The following is a 6,218-nucleotide window of genomic DNA, read 5'->3' as shown; positions in this document are numbered from 1 at the left end:
GTCTGATGTGAATAGATGTCTCAAAGCTCTTTTCCAATCTAACGACACCACAGATGCACTCAGAGAGAGTCGTTTTCCCCCAGAATACACCCAATAAGACAAAACCTCCGGGCACAGGATATGGGATCTGCATTATCGGCTTTGCTGCTTTTCTTATGAGACAATAGTGTCACAATAAGGAGGATGACAGTCCATTGTCCCCACTCCCTGTACCCTTGCTCTCTGAGACCCCCATGCGCAACTGATTTTCAAGAGATGTAGACAGAGGAAATGAGTGCATTCCCACACCACACAAGCCATTCACCCACAATCCCATGCACACTTTTTCCCAAGGTGCCTGGCCACACATAACCCCTTAGTCTATGAGGATGCCACCATTGGCTACACAATGAGACCATTCCCTACCATGCCAAGGGTTTTGCACTGGTGCTGAACTCCAAGAAACTTTTTATCTTGTGGTTATTTCCGAATCAGTACATGTTATAGCAGCTCATCTAGAGAATGCTTTAACCACACAGGAGGCTATGTATAGGTTATATAGGTAAATACCACACCATTTCATATAAAGGTCTTCATCTGGAGATTTTGATACCCACATGGGTCCTTGAACCAATTTTCTGTGGATACCAAGGAACACCTATATGTTTTTATAATAGATGTTAATTAATTTTTTTGCAATGATGGGGATGGAACCCAATGCCTTCCCAATGCTAAACAAGTTCTACAACTGAACTATATTTGCAGCCCAAGACATTTTAATTGATGCATAGTAATCTTACGTTATTATGGAGTAAAGTGTGATATTCCAACACATGCACACTATGTGCAATGGCGAGATCAGAATAAATTGGTCTGCCATGTGACATTATTTCTTTGAACTCAAGAATAACTTATGAATATACATTTTTTTGTTGTTGTTATTGTTTGTTTGGTTTTTTTTTTTTGAGACAAGGTTTCTCTGTGTAAACCTAGCTGTTCTGGAACTCACTCTGTAGACCAGGCTGACTTCAAACTCAGAGATCCACCTGTCTCTGCCTCCCAAGTACTGGGATTAAAGGCGTGCACCGCCATGCCCACTATGAGTACATTTTTAATGGAAAATGGCAGGAACTTAAAGCATGCACCTGTTACCCAGTATTGCAGGAATCCCACATAAGTGGTTTGTGGTGTCATTTATATTAGGGTCCGGTAGTCCTGGGGATGCCCTAGGAGGCTCCATCATTGCCCTGCCTTCACAGTCAGGGCTTGGCTATCACATCAATGGCTCTCCTGTCCTACCATGTCACTTGTTTATTTAGTCACTGCTTCACATTCATTTCAGCCTTTTTGCTGGGTGCCACGCCGGAGCACATCGAGTCACACAGCCATTTTCTTTCAACAAGATGGAAGAACAATGTGGGTGTGTCCGGGAACCTGAGGCGGGAAAAGATGAGGACTGTGTCAGTCCCTCTTCCCAGACACCCTTTGGAGACAGTGACTCTAAGGAGACAGCCTGTGGATGCAGCCCCTTGTCTCAAGGGAGACTGTTAGCAAAGGTATCATTCAGGGCAATGGACACAGGAGAGGGAAGTCTGGGAGAAAAGCAACAATGGCCAAAGCTGGAGCCAGTTTCAGGGCCTGACTGTGGTCCCAGAGGACACTGAGGATGTCTGTGATGTCCCAGATCTCACAAACATGTGTTAGTGACAGCTCTGTGGGGGTGACATTTTCACGACAAGATTGACAGCACGGGGACTTGTAAAGAATCTCTTGCAAGCAAAATGCAGCTGGACTCAGACTGACTGGCAGACTGCACACAAAGCGGGAGACTCGAGAAGGCCTTGTGCTTTGGGGACAACTGAAGGGGGAAACACATGGATGAGAGGAAATTACACTGCATGGGGAGATGGAAGGCTTGGGATGCTCATGGAGCTCGGGGGTCAGGGCACTGGCCTTGGGTTCCATCCCTACTGCAACAGAACCAACCAACAAAGGACATCATAAAGAATGGCTCTACCCCCAACACTCTATATAAGAAATCCTCATAAGAAATCTGGACCATTTTAGTGGGAAATCGCAAAGGCTTTATGGAGAACAGTGGCAGTTTTGTTCACAAGACCATCCTGCATTGTAAGGGGTCTTCAAGTTGCAAAATGAGTCTATGTCTGTGCTTTCAACGGTTGTCCACACCCACCCCTGGAAAAACGCACGAAAGAAACTATTCTCATTTAATGTGCGAGGAGCCATTCAGAGCTTCTCTGACATCACGGTTCATGGGTCATTTGCTTCTGGGTCACGTGGGGCACACTAAGTGATCTCTCACCCAGAGCTTCGGCATCTGGTATAGACCGCTGCTCTCTGAGTGTGACAGCTGTCATTGTTGTGGTCAGAACAGCCGCGACTGCTTTTAGGGGATTCCCAGCCCAGCTTGTTGACTGTTGACATTCTCTTATGTAGAGAGGTCCTGGAGGGGGTATTGTCCCTTGCCTGAGATCCCCATGGCTCCCTCCTGCACCTCCATGACCTTGCAGGTGGCCTTGCAGGTCTCCGGAGGTGCTAGATAGAGAGACTGTGGTTAACTGGGGGAGGGGGCAGGCTCCATCTATGCAGCTGAGGAAAAGTCAACATCTAGGCTGAGGTGAGACTTTCTGGAGGCACAGGTGTTTGAAGGAGATTCACAGTCCTATACACAACCCCTCACCACGCTGCGTAAACAAGTCCACTGCATTCATCTGTTTGCCACACTAGACTTCAGTGGACTTGTACTTCATTTTGTCACTGAAGTCCAATAAGACATGGGGGGACATTTGTTTGCTTCTCCCCATGGAACAGATTCTCAAAACAGCATCTCTGGGAAGGGGCTTGGAAGTTTGCCTTAAAAAAAAAAAAAAAAAAAAAAAAAAAAAACGAGAGTTGTTTCCGGGGCGGTCAGAGGAGTAGGACTCCGATGGGTCGTAGCCGTAGCCGCTCCCCGCGGAGGGGGCCTTAGGGAGCAGAGGTTAACCTTGAACGATGCTCTTTCTGCCTCTACTTCCCCAGTACTGGTGTTACAGAGCGGAGGCGATCCCGGTCCACATCCCGGGATCGAGAAAGAAGGTGCCTTGAAAGGTCCAGGTCCCGGGAGAGGGATTGCAGAAGGAGCCGCTCAAGATCCCCACACCGAAGACGCTCCAGGTCTCCAAGGCGTCATAGATCCACATCTCCTTCCCCTTCTCGACTGAAAGAAAGAAGAGATGACGAGAAGAAAGAAACTAAAGAAATAAAGAGCAAAGAACGTCAGATTACTGAGGAAGATTTGAAGGGTAAAACAGAGGAAGAAATAGAAATGATGAAATTAATGGGATTTGCCTCTTTTGACTCCACAAAAGGGAAGAAGGTAGATGGTTCTGTAAATGCCTATGCCATAAACGTGTCTCAGAAGAGGAAATACAGGCAGTACATGAATCGGAAAGGTGGATTCAACAGACCTCTGGATTTTATTGCATAAGACTTGAGGTGTTGGAGGATTTCCTCCCGCTCATCTGGGTCAGAGAGTATTTTATAGTTTGTGTTTCATACACCTCAAGACAGGATCTTGGTTCTTCCCTCTTGTAAAGTAAGATGGTCTTATTTATGACACCAGTGTGCCTGCTGTCCTCAGGGGGTAGCACACTTGACGTGGTGTCCTGCAGTACTCACAGCCCGTTTGTCTTGCTCCTTTGAGTCTGTATGTGCTTTCTTCCTGGATGCTTGTTAGGAGTTCTTAAGAACCGAAAGTGACTTAGATGTGAGTTTCTTCAATAAAACAGTATTTCTAGCCGGGCGGTGGTGGCGCACGCCTTTAATCCCAGCACTCGGGAGGCAGAGGCAGGCGGATCTCTGTGAGTTCGAGACCAGCCTGGTCTACAAGAGCTAGTTCCAGGAAAGGCTCTAAAGCTGCAGAGAAACCCTGTCTTGGAAAACCAAAAAAAAAAAAAACAACAACAACAACAACAAAAAAAAAACAGTATTTCTACCCATTAAAAAAAAAAAAAAAACTAGACTCAAATTTTATGTCACTGACAGAAACAGGTTTCTAAGATGTTACCTTCGTCCATTTTCTGTTCCTAGAACCGGACATGGGAGACTGGGTAATTTACAAAGCATCGAGGCCTATTTGGGTGGTCCCAGAAGCCGGAGAGCTTCTCCTGGTGAGGGCTTCACTCTGGGCCCTAACTCAGCAGGAAAGCGGAAGTGCAAGTGGACCCAGGCAGAAGAAACAAAACGTGGTGGGGGCTCGATTTGCTGCAGCCCATTCTCCAGGTGAAATCTAATCTCAAGAGAACTTTGCTAATCTCTCTCTTCAAACCCAGGGCCTTGCATGTGTGAGAAAAATACTCTATCACTGAGATATTTTGAGACAGAATCTCATTGTGTAGCTCAATATGGTCTTCAAATCCTATGCACCCCTAGCTGAACTTGAACTTCCACTTAAAACCCATTTCCTGATGTGGGGTTCCCCTCTGTATGCTGTGAGTATGCTTTAATCACCATTGGTTAATAAAGAATTCGCTTTGGGCCTATGGCAGTGCAGACTAGAGCAAGGCGGGAATTCCAAACAGAAATAGAGGAGGAAAGAAGGCAGAGAAAAATGTCAGGAAGCTGCTGGAGGAGAAAGACGCCTGCCCCCAGAACCTTACCGGATGGCTGGATGAGCAAGCAGTCTCCGCTTTCAAAAACAAACAAACAGTCTCCGCCAACACTTTTTCAAGTGTTAGGATTGTAGGTTTTTGCTTTGCCCCCACGTTCAGTTGCATTAACCTTGTAATGACCTGTCACTTCTCAAAGGCCTACCTCTTCTCAGTATTTTTCTTTTGGAATCAGATTTCATCCAGCACCCCCTCCTGATCACAGCAGGTATGCAGTCTGATATTTGTGTGTGTGACTGTTGAAGTGATCGCCATAGAGGATTTGCACATTGCCACACTCGTGTTGGAGAAACCGTGGGCTCCGGGAGTCAAGGAACTAGGCCCTCATGAATCCTCCTGCTCTTCAGCCCACCCCCATGCGTTGAACCAAGGCCAGAACTCAGCTCTCCCACTAAGCCCTGCAACTGTCACTGAGTTTAACGACTCCCCTCTTCCACACCCCACCCACCCTGTGCTCATCAGGAAAGCACAAACCACCAATTTCTAGAGAGGGCAGAATTTGAACAATGTCTTAGCTCACAGGTAAAGCACCAATGTTTCCTGTGAGAGAGAGATCTCTTCATTCAGAATGACCCCCTGTGTACTTCATCTCTTGACACCTCAGCATCCAGTCTTCCATTGTGTTCTCTGAGAAGGATGAAGGACTGGCTGAATAATACTTCCCTTGGATGTCTGAGGTGGGGCTCCGTGTTGCCTACGAAGCCTGTGGGCTGAGGGTCCTCCTCATTCATGGGGCCCTACTCTTTGAGGAGGAAGTAATTTAGTAAAAGCACATTACCCACTCAGCCTAGCTTCTTTGGCTATAATTGAATACACAAGACTGGGTTACTTAGGAAGAATAGAGGTTTATTTTGATGTTTGTTTCTGGAGCTGGATCTCATGGCTGCTTCAACTCATGGAAGAGAGTGGGTGGGCTCGGAAAGTGTGTGCAGAAGAGGAAAAACGGGGGCGGTCCACTTTATGGTGATCTCTTTCAATATCCAGCCCAGTCTTGCAGGGTGGAGAACTCCCTGGAGAAAGCATCACCACACCTACGAGCATCCCACCCCCATGTCTCAACATGTCCCACACATGTCCCCCCAGCACTGCGACACTGAGGGACTAAGATTCCACCATGTGAACTCTTGGAGGACACGTCCAGCCCTCTTGGCTCTTATCGGGTGTCATGGGAAGGTGCGGGCAGCTCCCCCCACCCCCACCCCAGGGCCTTGCTGTGCTGTGAAAGCGCACATCCCACACTGGCAGCCTTGACTAGGGCGAGCGCATCTCATTCTGGAGTCAGGTGTAAAGAAGTCTCCTACTTCCTTGCGCTTTGTTCTCCCGCAATGACGTCATCTGTTATGACATCATCTGCAATGACGTCATCGCTTAAGGGTTTGCTATGAGTAAGTGTAAAACGTCTTCCGTAGTCTCAGGTGTTGGCATACTTGGTTCCTGGCTGTTAAAGTTTTTGAGGGGTCGGTTGTGGAATCTTTAAGAGGTAGAGCCTGGCTGAATAATGTTGGTCATTGGGTTCAGGTCCTGATGTTTATAGCTAAGCTCTGCTTTCATCCACCCAGATGTGATAAATGG

General features: G+C 47.2%; 1 pseudogene; it reads left to right on the top strand.

Annotated features, from left to right (window-relative positions):
* Nucleotides 1-2,926: 2,926 nt before the first annotated feature.
* Nucleotides 2,927-3,466, top strand: LOC119800503 (annotated as a pseudogene).
* The last annotated feature ends 2,752 nt before the right edge of the window (nucleotides 3,467-6,218 follow it).

This window comes from Arvicola amphibius, chromosome 13, assembly GCF_903992535.2.
Source record: "Arvicola amphibius chromosome 13, mArvAmp1.2, whole genome shotgun sequence".
Lineage (NCBI taxonomy): Eukaryota > Metazoa > Chordata > Mammalia > Rodentia > Cricetidae > Arvicola > Arvicola amphibius.
Note: the sequence above shows the minus strand (reverse complement) of the source record. Positions and strands in the feature narration are given on the sequence as shown.